Genomic DNA, 22,184 nt, shown 5'->3' on the forward strand with positions numbered 1-22,184 from the left:
TGCATACTCTTGGATAGGAAGACTTGGGGTTGGATCTCTAATTTAGAGAAATAATACAAAAGATTACTGTGTAGAGGTATACGTTTAAATTACTAAGGTGTAATTATTCTGCCTGTATAAACGTTTAAAATAATTGTTTATTATCAAAATTATTAAAATTGGTAGGGCACAGAGTGCCAAAAGATCCAGGTACAGGCGTTGGCAACCAGATCAAGAGCGCAGACTGAGATGTATGTGACAAAAAGATAGATAATCAGCAAGCACCCATTCATGGATGCCTGATTATATCACAGGTGAAATGATCACATAAAAACTGACTCAGAGTGCTTGGCAAATATTGATGAGATCTGATTGCCACAGATTAGTTAACAGGCACACTCCCAACGCGTTTCTGCACCTTGTAGGGGAGCGTCCTCAGGGGTACGAGTTGCCTGAATTAATTAACGTACAGTTGCCTGTCAGCTGATATTCAGCTGTTCGTTTTAGTGTAACGGCGCATATGAGACATCTGATAGTGGTCTGGATCTGTGGCAATCAGATCTCATCAATATTTGCCAAGCACTCTGAGTCAGTTTTTATGTGATCATTTCACCTGTGATATAATCAGGCATCCATGAATGGGTGCTTGCTGATTATCTATCTTTTTGTCACATACATCTCAGTCTGCGCTCTTGATCTGGTTGCCAACGCCTGTACCTGGATCTTTTGGCACTCTGTGCCCTACCAATTTTAATAATTTTGATAATAAACAATTATTTTAAACGTTTATACAGGCAGAATAATTGGATCTCTAATTTGGCTCCTCAGAATGTATCACAGAAAGGGTTTAATTGGCCCTTAAAATATTTGGGGGTTTCATTAGAAACTAGGCACACTAAAATCTCTTTACTGTTTCCAATACATCTATAGCATATACCAGGAATGTATTATCACACCTCTTTCTTGATTTTTTTTTCTAGGTGTCTATTTGAAAGTGAAGAGAAGCAAGATATGGAATCCTCCAGACAGCAGCAATAGAGGAATCAAATGACTGGTAATTAATATTATTATTAATTACTGATAATTATGAGGCTAGTTTCTAGCTCTGGACTTTCAGAGGTGTGGTAATACCTTCCCGGTATATAAGGATATATGTCTAGTAGTACATATATTGGCTATAGATATTTAAGGGCATTGTAAATGCCTTTGTGTTCTACACATGGGTGCACTGCATTTACATTCCAACATACACATTCATCACCATCTCCACTTCCCCAATGGGAAATTTTTGGCTGGTATGGAGGGTATTGTGGCTGGCATAGGGAGAATTGAGGGCATAGGGTCTGTCCTCGCGGAATTGTAATTAGCATTGAAGACATTGTTGCTGTAATACGATGCATCCCGTGATTGTTGTTGTCAGAGGACATTGTGGCTTTTATGGTAACATCGTGACTGGGAATTAGGGATAGTGTGGCTGTCATGAGGACATTGTGACTTTTTTGGAGGCATTGTGATATTTGTGTTGGGATTGTGACTGGTAAAGTGAACAATGAGGGCATTGTGACTTAGTTGGAGATGTGGTATTAAAATGGGCATTGTGTTTGGGAATGTGGTAGTTGTCATGAGAGCATTTTGTTTGTCTTGGGGCATTATTAAGAGGCAATAAGTGAATTGTGGTTGCCATGGTTGTATTCCGAATGGCTAAGAGGGCATGGAGAGTAATGTAGCTGGGATAAGGGACATTTTGGATGTCATGTGGCATAGTGGCTCTCATGAGGGCATTGTTAGATGAATGGGAGCCATTTTGGCTGGTATTTGGCTATTTGGATAAGACATATAGCCGGTGTCATGTGGACATTGTAACTGTCCTCGCAGAATTGTAATTAGCATTGAAGGCATTGTTGCTGTCATTAGATGGCATTGTGACTTAGTTGGAGATGTGGTATTAAAATGGGCATTGTGTTTGGGAAAGTGGTAGTTGTCATGAAATCATTTTGTTTGTCTTGGGGCATTATGGTTCTCTTAAGAGGCAATAAGTGAATTGTGGTTGTCATGGTTGTATTCCGAATGGCTAAGGGGGCATTAAGGATAATGTGTGTGGCATTGTGGGACGGCTAAGGGGGCATTAAGGATAATGTGGCTGGCATTGTGGGACTTGTGGCTGTAATAGAGCTTTTGTAGCTGGGATAAGGGACATTGTGGATGTCATGGGGGCATAGTGGCTCTTATGAGTGCATTGTTGCTTGAATGGGAGCCATTGTGGCTGGTATTTGGCTATTTGGATAAGATATATAGTGGGTGTTCTGTGGGCATTTCTTCTTGCATTGGGGGCATTGTGCGTAGAATGGGGGCAATCTAGTTGGAATAGGGCTATTAATGGCATTGTGAAAGGCATGGAGGGCATTGTGCTATTTCTTCATTTTCGTTGGCAAAAGGGGAATTGAGAACATTGTGGCTGTAATGGAGATATTGTGCCTGGGCTCAGGGACAGTGTGGCAGACATGTGGGCATAATGGCTCCAGAGGAACACTGTGGCTTGCACGTGCGCATTGCTGCCATAGGAGGAATTGTGATTGACATAGGGACATTGTAGTTGTCATGGGAGCGTTGAGGTATGCAAAAAAGGCAGCAAAAAAGCCATTCAGGCCATTGTGGCTGATATGGAGTGCAATGTGGCGTTTGTGGTGGCATTGATGCTGGCATAGATAGAATTGAGGGATTTCTGGTTGTTAGATAAATTTGTAATTGGCACTTAGGGCATTGTGGCTCGCATATGAGTAATTTGGGGATAGTGGCTGTCATCGGGGGCATTGTGAATTTTAGGTAAGCATTGTGTCTGGTAAAGTGGACAATGAGGACATAGTGGTTGTCATGGGGCATTTTAGTTGTCCTGGTTCTATTGATGTTGGCTTAGGGAGCATTGAGGACAATATGGCTGGCATTGAGAGCATTAGATTATCATGGAGCATAGTGGCTGGGATAAGGGACATTGTGGACCTTGCAGATGTCATGGCTGCATTTTGTCTGGGAAATGGGACATTGTTGATTTCATGGGGGCAATTTAGCTGGCATTTAGAGCACAGTGGCTGGCATGGAGGACAATTTACGATCATGGGGGCATTGGGGCTGGCATAAGAGGCATTGGCAGCACTGTGTCTGCGCTAAAGTACATTGTGGCTCGCATAGTGGCATTGTGGCTCCTGGCATAATGACTGTCTTGGGACATTGTAGTTGTCATAGGGCTATTGAAGCCATTGTGGCTGTCATGGTTGTATTGCAGTTAACTTAGGCGGCATTGAGAGCAATGTGGTTTGGATAAGGGGCATTGTGAAAGGAATAAGGGACACTGGACTTTGTATCTGTCATGGGGACATTTTAGCTGCCATATGGGATATTGGTTAGAAGCATTATGGCTGTCACGTGGTATTGGATGTAATGGGGGCTTTGTGGTTGGCTGGCAGGGAGGAAGTTGTGGCTAACATTGAGGATATTATGACTGGGATATGGGACATAGCGAGTGTCATGAGGATATTGTGGCTTGCAGGTGTCATTATGGCTGGCACGGGGACTTGTGTCTGTCATGTCTTGGTTAGCAAAGGGGAAAGTGAGTTCATTGTGGCTTTAATAAAGGCATAGTGGCTTGCAAAGGAGCATTGACATTTGGTGGTTTCCATTTTGGCCTTCGGGCTGGCATAAGGGGCATTGACGGCATTGTTGCATGGATAAAGTACATTGTGGTCGCATGATTGTTGATTTTCTGGTGGCTTTGTGGCTGTCATGGAGGGCATTTGACTGTCATAGTGGCATTGTGTCCCTTATAAATGACATTGTGGGTTTCATAAAGGCATAGTCACTCTTATAGGAGCATTATTGCCAGCATTGGGCATTGTAAATGCCTTGGTGTCATTGAGCGCAATGTCATTGTCATTGGCGCATTGTGCCTTACATGGGAGCTTTGTGGCTGTCATGTGGTTAATTGTAGTTTGCATATAGATACTGAGGCCATTGTGTGTTGAATAAAGGACATTTGGGTGGTCATTGTAGCTTGGATAAGGGGTATCACCGGCATTGCTGCTGGGATAAAGTACACTGTAGCTGGCATGGGGACTTTGTGGCTGGCATAGTGGCCACTGACCGCGTGGTTGCTGCCATTAAGGCATTTTTGTGGAGATAACGTAGATTGCGTGTGTCATGGGATCAATGGGGGTGTCATGGGGTTTTAGTGACTTAGGAGACCATGTAAATGACATGGGGCATAATGTGGCTATTATAAGAACCTTGTGGCTGGCATGGCACATTGTAGATGGAATAAGGTGCATTGTGGGTGTTATGAGTACATTGTGGCTAACCTGAAAAGCATTGTGGCTTTTTTTAAGGTCTTGTAGCTGGCACGGCAGGCACTACGGTTGTCATGTGGGAATTTTGGTTGGCTTAGCAGGTATTGAAGGCATGGTGATTTGCATAGGGGGCATTGATGACTTTGTGGTTGTCATGTGCGGGAAATGTGGCTGGCACTGAGGACTTTGTGGCTGTCATTGGAGCCATTTAGATGTGGTGGGACAATGTAGCTGTCATAGGTGCATTTTGGCTGTCATTGGAAAATTGTGACTGTTGTGGCTTTTTGATTTAGGGTTTGCGTGGACGATGTTTCTTTTTTTACTATGAGGGGCACAGTATAGTTGATGTGTCTAATTTTCTTTGCCTCTCTAGTGATTTGGCCACAAGTTGCAAGTCAGCATGTAGCTATTTTCGCTACTAGTGATATCACTTTGTGTCTTAACCTGGCGCATGTGAGGTCTTTGTTGAATGTGTGATATTCTTCATGATGACTGATAATAGCTATATTGTGTCCTCTCTAGGTCACATTTAGGCCCATGTCATATATGAGTTGTAAATGGTCCACTGAATAGATTGTAGAATGGTTTTCTGTTTTATACAGATGTGGAGGAGAGTGCTATTTCTTCTAGACATCTGATCTTTGATGTGATTGGTGACTAATTTTGGGGTTGTGATCAGAGTTGATTATATCCTACTTATAGCTTCTAGTCAAGATGGGGTGGTTTGTGCATACTCTTGGATAGGAAGACTTGGGGTTGGATCTCTAATTTGGCTCCTCAGAATGTATCACAGAAAGGGATTAATTGGCCCTTAAAATATTTGGGGGTTTCATTAGAAACTAGGCACACTAATATCTGTTTACTGTTTCCAATACATCTATAGCATATACCAGGAATGTATTATCACACATCTTTCTTGATTTTTTTTCTAGGTGTCTATTTGAAAGTGAAGAGAAGCAAGATATGGAATCCTCCAGACAGCGGCAATAGAGGAATCAAATGACTGGTAATTAATATTATTATTAATTACTGATAATTATCAGGCTAGTTTCTAGCTCTGGACTTTCAGAGGTGTGGTAATACCTTCCTGGTATATAAGGATATATGTCTAGTAGTACATATATTGGCTATAGATATTTAAGGGCATTGTAAATGCCTTTGTGTTCTACACATGGGTGCACTGCATTTACATTCCAACATACACATTCATCACCATCTCCACTTCCCCAATGGGAAATTTTTGGCTGCTATGGAGGGTATTGTGGCTGGCATAGGGAGAATTGAGGGCATAGGGTCTGTCCTCGCGGAATTGTAATTAGCATTGAAGACATTGTTGCTGTAATACGATGCATTCCGTGATTGTTGTTGTCAGAGGACATTGTGGCTTTTATGGTAACATCGTGACTGGGAATTAGGGATAGTGTGGCTGTCATGAGGACATTGTGACTTTTTTGGAGGCATTGTGATATTTGTGTTGGGATTGTGACTGGTAAAGTGAACTATGAGGGCATTGTGACTTAGTTGGAGATGTGGTATTAAAATGGGCATTGTGTTTGGGAATGTGGTAGTTGTCATGAGAGCATTTTGTATGTCTTGGGGCATAATGAAGAGGCAATAAGTGAATTGTGGTTGCCATGGTTGTATTCCGAATGGCTAAGAGGGCATGGAGAGTAATGTGGCTGGGATAAGGGACATTGTGGATGTCATGTAGCATAGTGGCTCTCATGAGTGCATTGTTACATGAATGGGAGCCATTTTGGCTGGTATTTGGCTATTTGGATAAGACATATAGCCGGTGTCATGTGGACATTGTAACTGTCCTCGCGGAATTGTAATTAGCATTGAAGGCATTGTTGCTGTCATTAGATGGCATTGTGACTTAGTTGGAGATGTAGTATTAAAATGGGCATTGTGTTTGGGAAAGTGGTAGTTGTCATGAAATCATTTTGTTTGTCTTGGGGCATTATGGTTCTCTTAAGAGGCAATAAGTGAATTGTGGTTGTCATGGTTGTATTCCGAATGGCTAAGGGGGCATTAAGGATAATGTGGCTGGCATTGTGAAACGGCTAAGGGGGCATTAAGGATAATGTGGCTGGCATTGTGGGACTTGTGGCTGTAATAGAGCTATTGTAGCTGGGATAAGGGACATTGTGGATGTCATGGGGGCATAGTGGCTCTTATGAGTGCATTGTTGCTTGAATGGGAGCCATTGTGGCTGGTATTTGGCTATTTGGATAAGATATATAGTGGGTGTTCTGTGGGCATTGCTTCTTGCATTGGGGGCATTGTGCGTAGAATGGGGGCAATCTAGTTGGAATAGGGCTATTAATGGCATTGTGAAAGGCATGGAGGGCATTGTGCCATTTCTTCATTTTCGTTGGCAAAAGGGGAATTGAGAACATTGTGGCTGTAATGGAGATATTGTGCCTGGGCTCAGGGACAGTGTGGCAGACATGTGAGCATAATGGCTCCAGAGGAACACTGTGGCTGGCACGTGGGCATTGCTGCCATAGGAGGAATTGTGGTTGACATAGGGACTTTGTAGTTGTCATGGGAGCATTGAGGTATGCAAAAAAGACATTCAGGCCATTGTGGCTGATATGGAGTGCAATGTGGCGTTTGTGGTGGCATTGATGCTGGCATAGATAGAATTGAGGGATTTCTGGTTGTTCGATAAATTTGTAATTGGCACTTATGGCATTGTGGCTCGCATATGAGTAATTTGGGGATAGTGGCTGTCATGGGGGGGCATTGTGGATTTTAGGTAAGCATTATGTCTGGTAAAGTGGACAATGAGGACATAGTGGTTGTCATGGTGCATTTTAGTTGTCCTGGTTCTATTGATGTTGGCTTAGGGAGCATTGAGGACAATATGGCTGGCATTGAGAGCATTAGATTATCATGGAGCATAGTGGCTGGGATAAGGGACATTGTGGACCTTGCAGATGTCATGGCTGCATTTTGACTGGGAAATGGGACATTGTTGATTTCATGGGGGCAATTTAGCTGGCATTTAGAGCACAGTGGCTGGCATGGAGGACAATTTACGATCATGGGGGCATTGGGGCTGGCATAAGAGGCATTGGCAGCACTGTGTCTGCGCTAAAGTACATTGTGGCTCGCATAGTGGCATTGTGGCTCCTGGCATAATGACTGTCATGGGGAATTGTAGTTGTCATAGGGCTATTGAAGCCATTGTGGCTGTCATGGTTGTATTGCAGTTAACTTAGGCGGCATTGAGAGCAATGTTGTTTGGATAAGGGGCATTGGTAAAGGAATAAGGGACACTGGACTTTGTATCTGTCATGGGGACATTTTAGCTGCCATATGGGATATTGGTTAGAAGCACTATGGCTGTCACGTGGTTTTGGATGTAATGGGGGCTTTGTGGTTGGCTTGCAGGGAGGAAGTTGTGGCTAACATTGAGGATATTATGACTGGGATATGGGACATAGCGAGTGTCATGAGGATATTGTGGCTTGCAGGTGTCATTATGGCTGGCACGGGGACTTGTGTCTGTCATGTCTTGGTTAGCAAAGGGGAAAGTGAGTTCATTGTGGCTTTAAAAAAGGCATAGTGGCTTGCAAAGGAGCATTGACATTTGGTGGTTTCCATTTTGGCCTTCGGGCTGGCATAAGGGGCATTGACAGCATTGTTGCATGGATAAAGTACATTGTGGTCGCATGATTGTTGATTTTCTGGTGGCTTTGTGGCTGTCATGGAGGGCATTTGACTGTCATAGTGGCATTGTGTCCCTTATAAATGACATTGTGGGTTTCATGAGGGCATAGTCACTCTTATAGGAGCATTATTGCCAGCATTGGGCATTGTAAATGCCTTGGTGTCATTGCTCGCAATGTCATTGGCGCATTGTGCCTTACATGGGAGCTTTGTGGCTGTCATGTGGTTAATTGTAGTTTGCATATAGATACTGAGGCCATTGTGTGTTGAATAAAGGACATTTGGGTGGTCATTGTAGCTTGGATAAGGGGTATCACCGGCATTGCTGCTGGGATAAAGTACACTGTAGCTGGCATGGGGACTTTGTGGCTGGCATAGTGGCCACTGACAGCGTGGTTGCTGCCATTAAGGCATTTTTGTGGAGATAACGTAGATTGCGTGTGTCATGGGATCAATGGGGGTGTCATGGGGTTTTAGTGACTTAGGAGACCATGTAAATGACATGGGGCATAATGTGGCTATTATAAGAACCTTGTGGCTGGCATGGCACGTTGTAGATGGAATAAGGTGCATTGTGGGTGTTGTGAGTGCATTGTGGCTAACCTGAAAAGCATTGTGGCTTTTTTTAAGGTCTTGTAGCTGGCACGGCAGGCACTACGGTTGTCATGTGGGAATTTTGGTTGGCTTAGCAGGTATTGTAGGCATGGTGATTTGCATAGGGGGCATTGATGACTTTGTGGTTGTCATGTGCGGGAAATGTGGCTGGCACTGAGGACTTTGTGGCTGTCATTGGAGCCATTTAGATGTGGTGGGACAATGTAGCTGTCATAGGTGCATTTTGGCTGTCATTGGAAAATTGTGACTGTTGTGGCTTTTTGATTTAGGGTTTGCGTGGACGATGTTTCTTTTTTTACTATGAGTGGCACAGTATAGTTGATGTGTCTAATTTTCTTTGCCTCTCTAGTGATTTGGCCACAAGTTGCAAGTCAGCATCTAGCTATTTTCGCTACTAGTGATATCACTTTGTGTCTTAACCTGGCGCATGTGAGGTCTTTGTTGAATGTGTGATATTCTTCATGATGACTGATAATAGCTATATTGTGTCCTCTCTAGGTCACATTTAGGCCCATGTAATATATATGAGTTGTAAATGGTCCACTGAATAGATTGTAGAATGGTTTTCTGTTTTATACAGATGTGGAGGAGAGTGCTATTTCTACTAGACATCTGATCTTTGATGTGACTGGTGACTAATTTTGGGGTTGTGATCAGAGTTGATTATATCCTACTTATAGCTTCTAGTCAAGATGGGGTGGTTTGTGCATACTCTTGGATAGGAAGACTTGGGGTTGGATCTCTAATTTGGCTCCTCAGAATGTATCACAGAAAGGGTTTAATTGGCCCTTAAAATATTTGGGGGTTTCATTAGAAACTAGGCACACTAAAATCTCTTTACTGTTTCCAATACATCTATAGCATATACCAGGAATGTATTATCACACCTCTTTCTTGATTTTTTTTTCTAGGTGTCTATTTGAAAGTGAAGAGAAGCAAGATATGGAATCCTCCAGACAGCGGCAATAGAGGAATCAAATGACTGGTAATTAATATTATTATTAATTACTGATAATTATGAGGCTAGTTTCTAGCTCTGGACTTTCAGAGGTGTGGTAATACCTTCCCGGTATATAAGGATATATGTCTAGTAGTACATATATTGGCTATAGATATTTAAGGGCATTGTAAATGCCTTTGTGTTCTACACATGGGTGCACTGCATTTACATTCCAACATACACATTCATCACCATCTCCACTTCCCCAATGGGAAATTTTTGGCTGGTATGGAGGGTATTGTGGCTGGCATAGGCAGAATTGAGGGCATAGGGTCTGTCCTCGCGGAATTGTAATTAGCATTGAAGACATTGTTGCTGTAATACGATGCATCCCGTGATTGTTGTTGTCAGAGGACATTGTGGCTTTTATGGTAACATCGTGACTGGGAATTAGGGATAGTGTGGCTGTCATGAGGACATTGTGACTTTTTTGGAGGCATTGTGATATTTGTGTTGGGATTGTGACTGGTAAAGTGAACAATGAGGGCATTGTGACTTAGTTGGAGATGTGGTATTAAAATGGGCATTGTGTTTGGGAATGTGGTAGTTGTCATGAGAGCATTTTGTTTGTCTTGGGGCATTATTAAGAGGCAATAAGTGAATTGTGGTTGCCATGGTTGTATTCCGAATGGCTAAGAGGGCATGGAGAGTAATGTAGCTGGGATAAGGGACATTTTGGATGTCATGTGGCATAGTGGCTCTCATGAGGGCATTGTTAGATGAATGGGAGCCATTTTGGCTGGTATTTGGCTATTTGGATAAGACATATAGCCGGTGTCATGTGGACATTGTAACTGTCCTCGCAGAATTGTAATTAGCATTGAAGGCATTGTTGCTGTCATTAGATGGCATTGTGACTTAGTTGGAGATGTGGTATTAAAATGGGCATTGTGTTTGGGAAAGTGGTAGTTGTCATGAAATCATTTTGTTTGTCTTGGGGCATTATGGTTCTCTTAAGAGGCAATAAGTGAATTGTGGTTGTCATGGTTGTATTCCGAATGGCTAAGGGGGCATTAAGGATAATGTGTGTGGCATTGTGGGACGGCTAAGGGGGCATTAAGGATAATGTGGCTGGCATTGTGGGACTTGTGGCTGTAATAGAGCTTTTGTAGCTGGGATAAGGGACATTGTGGATGTCATGGGGGCATAGTGGCTCTTATGAGTGCATTGTTGCTTGAATGGGAGCCATTGTGGCTGGTATTTGGCTATTTGGATAAGATATATAGTGGGTGTTCTGTGGGCATTTCTTCTTGCATTGGGGGCATTGTGCGTAGAATGGGGGCAATCTAGTTGGAATAGGGCTATTAATGGCATTGTGAAAGGCATGGAGGGCATTGTGCTATTTCTTCATTTTCGTTGGCAAAAGGGGAATTGAGAACATTGTGGCTGTAATGGAGATATTGTGCCTGGGCTCAGGGACAGTGTGGCAGACATGTGGGCATAATGGCTCCAGAGGAACACTGTGGCTTGCACGTGCGCATTGCTGCCATAGGAGGAATTGTGATTGACATAGGGACATTGTAGTTGTCATGGGAGCGTTGAGGTATGCAAAAAAGGCAGCAAAAAAGCCATTCAGGCCATTGTGGCTGATATGGAGTGCAATGTGGCGTTTGTGGTGGCATTGATGCTGGCATAGATAGAATTGAGGGATTTCTGGTTGTTAGATAAATTTGTAATTGGCACTTAGGGCATTGTGGCTCGCATATGAGTAATTTAGGGATAGTGGCTGTCATCGGGGGCATTGTGAATTTTAGGTAAGCATTGTGTCTGGTAAAGTGGACAATGAGGACATAGTGGTTGTCATGGGGCATTTTAGTTGTCCTGGTTCTATTGATGTTGGCTTAGGGAGCATTGAGGACAATATGGCTGGCATTGAGAGCATTAGATTATCATGGAGCATAGTGGCTGGGATAAGGGACATTGTGGACCTTGCAGATGTCATGGCTGCATTTTGTCTGGGAAATGGGACATTGTTGATTTCATGGGGGCAATTTAGCTGGCATTTAGAGCACAGTGGCTGGCATGGAGGACAATTTACGATCATGGGGGCATTGGGGCTGGCATAAGAGGCATTGGCAGCACTGTGTCTGCGCTAAAGTACATTGTGGCTCGCATAGTGGCATTGTGGCTCCTGGCATAATGACTGTCTTGGGACATTGTAGTTGTCATAGGGCTATTGAAGCCATTGTGGCTGTCATGGTTGTATTGCAGTTAACTTAGGCGGCATTGAGAGCAATGTGGTTTGGATAAGGGGCATTGTGAAAGGAATAAGGGACACTGGACTTTGTATCTGTCATGGGGACATTTTAGCTGCCATATGGGATATTGGTTAGAAGCATTATGGCTGTCACGTGGTATTGGATGTAATGGGGGCTTTGTGGTTGGCTGGCAGGGAGGAAGTTGTGGCTAACATTGAGGATATTATGACTGGGATATGGGACATAGCGAGTGTCATGAGGATATTGTGGCTTGCAGGTGTCATTATGGCTGGCACGGGGACTTGTGTCTGTCATGTCTTGGTTAGCAAAGGGGAAAGTGAGTTCATTGTGGCTTTAAGGGCATGACCACACATGGCGGAATTCCTCCGCAACTGTCCGCATCAATGCCGCACCTAATCCGGGTTGCGGATTACGGCTGCGGATCTGCACAAAATGTGCAGAAAATTGATGCGGACTAGCTGCTGCGGACTGCGGGAAAAGTGCTTCCCTTCTCCCTATCAGTGCAGGATAGAGAGAAGGGACAGCACTTTCCCTAGTGAAAGTAAAAGAAATTCATACTTACCGCCCGTTGTCTTTATGACGCGTCCCTCCTTCGGCATCCAGCCCGACCTCCCTGGATGACGCGCCAGTCCATGTGACCGCTGCAGCCTGTGCTTGGCCTGTGATTGGCTGCAGCCGTCACTTACACTGAAACGTCATCCTGGGAGGCCGGACTGGAGACAGAAACAGGGAGTTCTCGGTAAGTACGAACTTCATTTTTTTTTACAGATACATGTATATTGGGATCGGTAGTCACTGTCCCGGGTGCAGAAACAGTTACTGCCGATCGCTTAACTCTTTCAGCACCCTGGACAGTGACTATTTACTGACGTCTCCTAGCAACGCTCCCGTCATTACGGGAGCCCCATTGACTTCCTCAGTCTGGCTGTAGACCTAGAAATACATAGGTCCAGCCAGAATGAAGAAATGTCAAGTAAAAAAAGCAAGACGCATCCGCAGCACACATAACATGTGCATGACAGCTGCGGACTTCATTGCGGAACTTTGAATCTCCATTGAAGTCAATGGAGAAATTCCGCCATGAGTCCGCCACTGCTCCGCAACAGACAGAGCATGCTGCGGACACCAAATTCCGCTCCGCAGCCTATGCTCCGCAGCGGAATTGTACGCATCGTGTAAACGAACACTGCTAAATTAAAGTGAAAGTCAATGTAGAAACGGCTCCGCTGCGGATTAACGCTGCGGAGTGTCCGCAGCGGAATTTAAGTGCAATTCCGCCATGTGTGAACCCGCCCTAATAAAGGCATAGTGGCTTGCAAAGGAGCATTGACATTTGGTGGTTTCCATTTTGGCCTTCGGGCTGGCATAAGGGGCATTGACGGCATTGTTGCATGGATAAAGTACATTGTGGTCGCATGATTGTTGATTTTCTGGTGGCTTTGTGGCTGTCATGGAGGGCATTTGACTGTCATAGTGGCATTGTGTCCCTTATAAATGACATTGTGGGTTTCATAAAGGCATAGTCACTCTTATAGGAGCATTATTGCCAGCATTGGGCATTGTAAATGCCTTGGTGTCATTGAGCGCAATGTCATTGTCATTGGCGCATTGTGCCTTACATGGGAGCTTTGTGGCTGTCATGTGGTTAATTGTAGTTTGCATATAGATACTGAGGCCATTGTGTGTTGAATAAAGGACATTTGGGTGGTCATTGTAGCTTGGATAAGGGGTATCACCGGCATTGCTGCTGGGATAAAGTACACTGTAGCTGGCATGGGGACTTTGTGGCTGGCATAGTGGCCACTGACCGCGTGGTTGCTGCCATTAAGGCATTTTTGTGGAGATAACGTAGATTGCGTGTGTCATGGGATCAATGGGGGTGTCATGGGGTTTTAGTGACTTAGGAGACCATGTAAATGACATGGGGCATAATGTGGCTATTATAAGAACCTTGTGGCTGGCATGGCACATTGTAGATGGAATAAGGTGCATTGTGGGTGTTATGAGTACATTGTGGCTAACCTAAAAAGCATTGTGGCTTTTTTTAAGGTCTTGTAGCTGGCACGGCAGGCACTACGGTTGTCATGTGGGAATTTTGGTTTGCTTAGCAGGTATTGAAGGCATGGTGATTTGCATAGGGGGCATTGATGACTTTGTGGTTGTCATGTGCGGGAAATGTGGCTGGCACTGAGGACTTTGTGGCTGTCATTGGAGCCATTTAGATGTGGTGGGACAATGTAGCTGTCATAGGTGCATTTTGGCTGTCATTGGAAAATTGTGACTGTTGTGGCTTTTTGATTTAGGGTTTGCGTGGACGATGTTTCTTTTTTTACTATGAGTGGCACAGTATAGTTGATGTGTCTAATTTTCTTTGCCTCTCTAGTGATTTGGCCACAAGTTGCAAGTCAGCATGTAGCTATTTTCGCTACTAGTGATATCACTTTGTGTCTTAACCTGGCGCATGTGAGGTCTTTGTTGAATGTGTGATATTCTTCATGATGACTGATAATAGCTATATTGTGTCCTCTCTAGGTCACATTTAGGCCCATGTCATATATGAGTTGTAAATGGTCCACTGAATAGATTGTAGAATGGTTTTCTGTTTTATACAGATGTGGAGGAGAGTGCTATTTCTTCTAGACATCTGATCTTTGATGTGATTGGTGACTAATTTTGGGGTTGTGATCAGAGTTGATTATATCCTACTTATAGCTTCTAGTCAAGATGGGGTGGTTTGTGCATACTCTTGGATAGGAAGACTTGGGGTTGGATCTCTAATTTGGCTCCTCAGAATGTATCACAGAAAGGGTTTAATTGGCCCTTAAAATATTTGGGGGTTTCATTAGAAACTAGGCACACTAAAATCTCTTTACTGTTTCCAATACATCTATAGCATATACCAGGAATGTATTATCACACCTCTTTCTTGATTTTTTTTTCTAGGTGTCTATTTGAAAGTGAAGAGAAGCAAGATATGGAATCCTCCAGACAGCGGCAATAGAGGAATCAAATGACTGGTAATTAATATTATTATTAATTACTGATAATTATGAGGCTAGTTTCTAGCTCTGGACTTTCAGAGGTGTGGTAATACCTTCCCGGTATATAAGGATATATGTCTAGTAGTACATATATTGGCTATAGATATTTAAGGGCATTGTAAATGCCTTTGTGTTCTACACATGGGTGCACTGCATTTACATTCCAACATACACATTCATCACCATCTCCACTTCCCCAATGGGAAATTTTTGGCTGGTATGGAGGGTATTGTGGCTGGCATAGGGAGAATTGAGGGCATAGGGTCTGTCCTCGCGGAATTGTAATTAGCATTGAAGACATTGTTGCTGTAATACGATGCATCCCGTGATTGTTGTTGTCAGAGGACATTGTGGCTTTTATGGTAACATCGTGACTGGGAATTAGGGATAGTGTGGCTGTCATGAGGACATTGTGACTTTTTTGGAGGCATTGTGATATTTGTGTTGGGATTGTGACTGGTAAAGTGAACAATGAAGGCATTGTGACTTAGTTGGAGATGTGGTATTAAAATGGGCATTGTGTTTGGGAATGTGGTAGTTGTCATGAGAGCATTTTGTTTGTCTTTGGGCATTATTAAGAGGCAATAAGTGAATTGTGGTTGCGATGGTTGTATTCCGAATGGCTAAGAGGGCATGGAGAGTAATGTGGCTGGGATAAGGGACATTTTGGATGTCATGTGGCATAGTGGCTCTCATGAGGGCATTGTTAGATGAATGGGAGCCATTTTGGCTGGTATTTGGCTATTTGGATAAGACATATAGCCGGTGTCATGTGGACATTGTAACTGTCCTCGCAGAATTGTAATTAGCATTAAAGGCATTGTTGCTGTCATTAGATGGCATTGTGACTTAGTTGGAGATGTGGTATTAAAATGGGCATTGTGTTTGGGAAATTGGTAGTTGTCATGAAATCATTTTGTTTGTCTTGGGGCATTATGGTTCTCTTAAGAGGCAATAAGTGAATTGTGGTTGTCATGGTTGTATTCCGAATGGCTAAGGGGGCATTAAGGATAATGTGGCTGGCATTTTGGGACGGCTAAGGGGGCATTAAGGATAATTTGGCTGGCATTGTGGGACTTGTGGCTGTAATAGAGCTTTTGTAGCTGGGATAAGGGACATTGTGGATGTCATGGGGGCATAGTGGCTCTTATGAGTGCATTGTTGCTTGAATGGGAGCCATTGTGGCTGGTATTTGGCTATTTGGATAAGATATATAGTGGGTGTTCTGTGGGCATTTCTTCTTGCATTGGGGGCATTGTGCGTAGAATGGGGGCAATCTAGTTGGAATAGGGCTATTAATGGCATTGTGAAAGGCATGGAGGGCATTGTGCTATTTCTTCATTTTCGTTGGCAAAAGGGGAATTGAGAACATTGTGGCTGTAATGGAGATATTGTGCCTGGGCTCAGGGACAGTGTGGCAGACATGTGGGCATAATGGCTCCAGAGGAACACTGTGGCTGGCACGTGCGCATTGCTGCCATAGGAGGAATTGTGATTGACATAGGGACTTTGTAGTTGTCATGGGAGCGTTGAGGTATGCAAAAAAGGCAGCAAAAAAGCCATTCAGGCCATTGTGGCTGATATGGAGTGCAATGTGGCGTTTGTGGTGGCATTGATGCTGGCATAGATAGAATTGAGGGATTTCTGGTTGTTAGATAAATTTGTAATTGGCACTTAGGGCATTGTGGCTCGCATATGAGTAATTTGGGGATAGTGGCTGTCATGGGGGGCATTGTGGATTTTAGGTAAGCATTGTGTCTGGTAAAGTGGACAATGAGGACATAGTGGTTGTCATGGGGCATTTTAGTTGTCCTGGTTCTATTGATGTTGGCTTAGGGAGCATTGAGGACAATATGGCTGGCATTGAGAGCATTAGATTATCATGGAGCATAGTGGCTGGGATAAGGGACATTGTGGACCTTGCAGATGTCATGGCTGCATTTTGTCTGGGAAATGGGACATTGTTGATTTCATGGGGGCAATTTAGCTGGCATTTAGAGCACAGTGGCTGGCATGGAGGACAATTTACGATCATGGGGGCATTGGGGCTGGCATAAGAGGCATTGGCAGCACTGTGTCTGCGCTAAAGTACATTGTGGCTCGCATAGTGGCATTGTGGCTCCTGGCATAATGACTGTCATGGGACATTGTAGTTGTCATAGGGCTATTGAAGCCATTGTGGCTGTCATGGTTGTATTGCAGTTAACTTAGGCGGCATTGAGAGCAATGTGGTTTGGATAAGGGGCATTGTGAAAGGAATAAGGGACACTGGACTTTGTATCTGTCATGGGGACATTTTAGCTGCCATATGGGATATTGGTTAGAAGCATTATGGCTGTCACGTGGTATTGGATGTAATGGGGGCTTTGTGGTTGGCTGGCAGGGAGGAAGTTGTGGCTAACATTGAGGATATTATGACTGGGATATGGGACATAGCGAGTGTCATGAGGATATTGTGGCTTGCAGGTGTCATTATGGCTGGCACGGGGACTTGTGTCTGTCATGTCTTGGTTAGCAAAGGGGAAAGTGAGTTCATTGTGGCTTTAATAAAGGCATAGTGGCTTGCAAAGGAGCATTGACATTTGGTGGTTTCCATTTTGGCCTTCGGGCTGGCATAAGGGGCATTGACGGCATTGTTGCATGGATAAAGTACATTGTGGTCGCATGATTGTTGATTTTCTGGTGGCTTTGTGGCTGTCATGGAGGGAATTTGACTGTCATAGTGGCATTGTGTCCCTTATAAATGACATTGTGGGTTTCATAAAGGCATAGTCACTCTTATAGGAGCATTATTGCCAGCATTGGGCATTGTAAATGCCTTGGTGTCATTGAGCGCAATGTCATTGTCATTGGCGCATTGTGCCTTACATGGGAGCTTTGTGGCTGTCATGTGGTTAATTGTAGTTTGCATATAGATACTGAGGCCATTGTGTGTTGAATAAAGGACATTTGGGTGGTCATTGTAGCTTGGATAAGGGGTATCACCGGCATTGCTGCTGGGATAAAGTACACTGTAGCTGGCATGGGGACTTTGTGGCTGGCATAGTGGCCACTGACCGCGTGGTTGCTGCCATTAAGGCATTTTTGTGGAGATAACGTAGATTGCGTGTGTCATGGGATCAATGGGGGTGTCATGGGGTTTTAGTGACTTAGGAGACCATGTAAATGACATGGGGCATAATGTGGCTATTATAAGAACCTTGTGGCTGGCATGGCACATTGTAGATGGAATAAGGTGCATTGTGGGTGTTATGAGTACATTGTGGCTAACCTGAAAAGCATTGTGGCTTTTTTTAAGGTCTTGTAGCTGGCACGGCAGGCACTACGGTTGTCATGTGGGAATTTTGGTTGGCTTAGCAGGTATTGAAGGCATGGTGATTTGCATAGGGGGCATTGATGACTTTGTGGTTGTCATGTGCGGGAAATGTGGCTGGCACTGAGGACTTTGTGGCTGTCATTGGAGCCATTTAGATGTGGTGGGACAATGTAGCTGTCATAGGTGCATTTTGTCTGTCATTGGAAAATTGTGACTGTTGTGGCTTTTTGATTTAGGGTTTGCGTGGACGATGTTTCTTTTTTTACTATGAGTGGCACAGTATAGTTGATGTGTCTAATTTTCTTTGCCTCTCTAGTGATTTGGCCACAAGTTGCAAGTCAGCATGTAGCTATTTTCGCTACTAGTGATATCACTTTGTGTCTTAACCTGGCGCATGTGAGGTCTTTGTTGAATGTGTGATATTCTTCATGATGACTGATAATAGCTATATTGTGTCCTCTCTAGGTCACATTTAGGCCCATGTCATATATGAGTTGTAAATGGTCCACTGAATAGATTGTAGAATGGTTTTCTGTTTTATACAGATGTGGAGGAGAGTGCTATTTCTTCTAGACATCTCATCTTTGATGTGATTGGTGACTAATTTTGGGGTTGTGATCAGAGTTGATTATATCCTACTTATAGCTTCTAGTCAAGATGGGGTGGTTTGTGCATACTCTTGGATAGGAAGACTTGGGGTTGGATCTCTAATTTGGCTCCTCAGAATGTATCACAGAAAGGGTTTAATTGGCCCTTAAAATATTTGGGGGTTTCATTAGAAACTAGGCACACTAAAATCTCTTTACTGTTTCCAATACATCTATAGCATATACCAGGAATGTATTATCACACCTCTTTCTTGATTTTTTTTTCTAGGTGTCTATTTGAAAGTGAAGAGAAGCAAGATATGGAATCCTCCAGACAGCGGCAATAGAGGAATCAAATGACTGGTAATTAATATTATTATTAATTACTGATAATTATGAGGCAAGTTTCTAGCTCTGGACTTTCAGAGGTGTGGTAATACCTTCCCGGTATATAAGGATATATGTCTAGTAGTACATATATTGGCTATAGGTATTTAAGGGCATTGTAAATGCCTTTGTGTTCTACACATGGGTGCACTGCATTTACATTCCAACATACACATTCATCACCATCTCCACTTCCCCAATGGGAAATTTTTGGCTGGTATGGAGGGTATTGTGGCTGGCATAGGGAGAATTGAGGGCATAGGGTCTGTCCTCGCGGAATTGTAATTAGCATTGAAGACATTGTTGCTGTAATACGATGCATTCCGTGATTGTTGTTGTCAGAGGACATTGTGGCTTTTATGGTAACATCGTGACTGGGAATTAGGGATAGTGTGGCTGTCATGAGGACATTGTGACTTTTTTGGAGGCATTGTGATATTTGTGTTGGGATTGTGACTGGTAAAGTGAACAATGAAGGCATTGTGACTTAGTTGGAGATGTGGTATTAAAATGGGCATTGTGTTTGGGAATGTGGTAGTTGTCATGAGAGCATTTTGTTTGTCTTGGGGCATTATTAAGAGGCAATAAGTGAATTGTGGTTGCCATGGTTGTATTCCGAATGGCTAAGAGGGCATGGAGAGTAATGTAGCTGGGATAAGGGACATTTTGGATGTCATGTGGCATAGTGGCTCTCATGAGGGCATTGTTAGATGAATGGGAGCCATTTTGGCTGGTATTTGGCTATTTGGATAAGACATATAGCCGGTGTCATGTGGACATTGTAACTGTCCTCGCAGAATTGTAATTAGCATTGAAGGCATTGTTGCTGTCATTAGATGGCATTGTGACTTAGTTGGAGATGTGGTATTAAAATGGGCATTGTGTTTGGGAAAGTGGTAGATGTCATGAAATCATTTTGTTTGTCTTGGGGCATTATGGTTCTCTTAAGAGGCAATAAGTGAATTGTGGTTGTCATGGTTGTATTCCGAATGGCTAAGGGGGCATTAAGGATAATGTGTGTGGCATTGTGGGACGGCTAAGGGGGCATTAAGGATAATGTGGCTGGCATTGTGGGACTTGTGGCTGTAATAGAGCTTTTGTAGCTGGGATAAGGGACATTGTGGATGTCATGGGGGCATAGTGGCTCTTATGAGTGCATTGTTGCTTGAATGGGAGCCATTGTGGCTGGTATTTGGCTATTTGGATAAGATATATAGTGGGTGTTCTGTGGGCATTTCTTCTTGCATTGGGGGCATTGTGCGTAGAATGGGGGCAATCTAGTTGGAATAGGGCTATTAATGGCATTGTGAAAGGCATGGAGGGCATTGTGCTATTTCTTCATTTTCGTTGGCAAAAGGGGAATTGAGAACATTGTGGCTGTAATGGAGATATTGTGCCTGGGCTCAGGGACAGTGTGGCAGACATGTGGGCATAATGGCTCCAGAGGAACACTGTGGCTGGCACGTGCGCATTGCTGCCATAGGAGGAATTGTGATTGACATAGGGACTTTGTAGTTGTCATGGGAGCGTTGAGGTATGCAAAAAAGGCAGCAAAAAAGCCATTCAGGCCATTGTGGCTGATATGGAGTGCAATGTGGCGTTTGTGGTGGCATTGATGCTGGCATAGATAGAATTGAGGGATTTCTGGTTGTTAGATAAATTTGTAATTGGCACTTAGGGCATTGTGGCTCGCATATGAGTAATTTGGGGATAGTGGCTGTCATGGGGGGCATTGTGGATTTTAGGTAAGCATTGTGTCTGGTAAAGTGGACAATGAGGACATAGTGGTTGTCATGGGGCATTTTAGTTGTCCTGGTTCTATTGATGTTGGCTTAGGGAGCATTGAGGACAATATGGCTGGCATTGAGAGCATTAGATTATCATGGAGCATAGTGGCTGGGATAAGGGACATTGTGGACCTTGCAGATGTCATGGCTGCATTTTGTCTGGGAAATGGGACATTGTTGATTTCATGGGGGCAATTTAGCTGGCATTTAGAGCACAGTGGCTGGCATGGAGGACAATTTACGATCATGGGGGCATTGGGGCTGGCATAAGAGGCATTGGCAGCACTGTGTCTGCGCTAAAGTACATTGTGGCTCGCATAGTGGCATTGTGGCTCCTGGCATAATGACTGTCATGGGACATTGTAGTTGTCATAGGGCTATTGAAGCCATTGTGGCTGTCATGGTTGTATTGCAGTTAACTTAGGCGGCATTGAGAGCAATGTGGTTTGGATAAGGGGCATTGTGAAAGGAATAAGGGACACTGGACTTTGTATCTGTCATGGGGACATTTTAGCTGCCATATGGGATATTGGTTAGAAGCATTATGGCTGTCACGTGGTATTGGATGTAATGGGGGCTTTGTGGTTGGCTGGCAGGGAGGAAGTTGTGGCTAACATTGAGGATATTATGACTGGGATATGGGACATAGCGAGTGTCATGAGGATATTGTGGCTTGCAGGTGTCATTATGGCTGGCACGGGGACTTGTGTCTGTCATGTCTTGGTTAGCAAAGGGGAAAGTGAGTTCATTGTGGCTTTAATAAAGGCATAGTGGCTTGCAAAGGAGCATTGACATTTGGTGGTTTCCATTTTGGCCTTCGGGCTGGCATAAGGGGCATTGACGGCATTGTTGCATGGATAAAGTACATTGTGGTCGCATGATTGTTGATTTTCTGGTGGCTTTGTGGCTGTCATGGAGGGCATTTGACTGTCATAGTGGCATTGTGTCCCTTATAAATGACATTGTGGGTTTCATAAAGGCATAGTCACTCTTATAGGAGCATTATTGCCAGCATTGGGCATTGTAAATGCCTTGGTGTCATTGAGCGCAATGTCATTGTCATTGGCGCATTGTGCCTTACATGGGAGCTTTGTGGCTGTCATGTGGTTAATTGTAGTTTGCATATAGATACTGAGGCCATTGTGTGTTGAATAAAGGACATTTGGGTGGTCATTGTAGCTTGGATAAGGGGTATCACCGGCATTGCTGCTGGGATAAAGTACACTGTAGCTGGC

This window comes from Rhinoderma darwinii (genome assembly GCF_050947455.1).
Source record: "Rhinoderma darwinii isolate aRhiDar2 chromosome 3 unlocalized genomic scaffold, aRhiDar2.hap1 SUPER_3_unloc_7, whole genome shotgun sequence".
Lineage (NCBI taxonomy): Eukaryota > Metazoa > Chordata > Amphibia > Anura > Rhinodermatidae > Rhinoderma > Rhinoderma darwinii.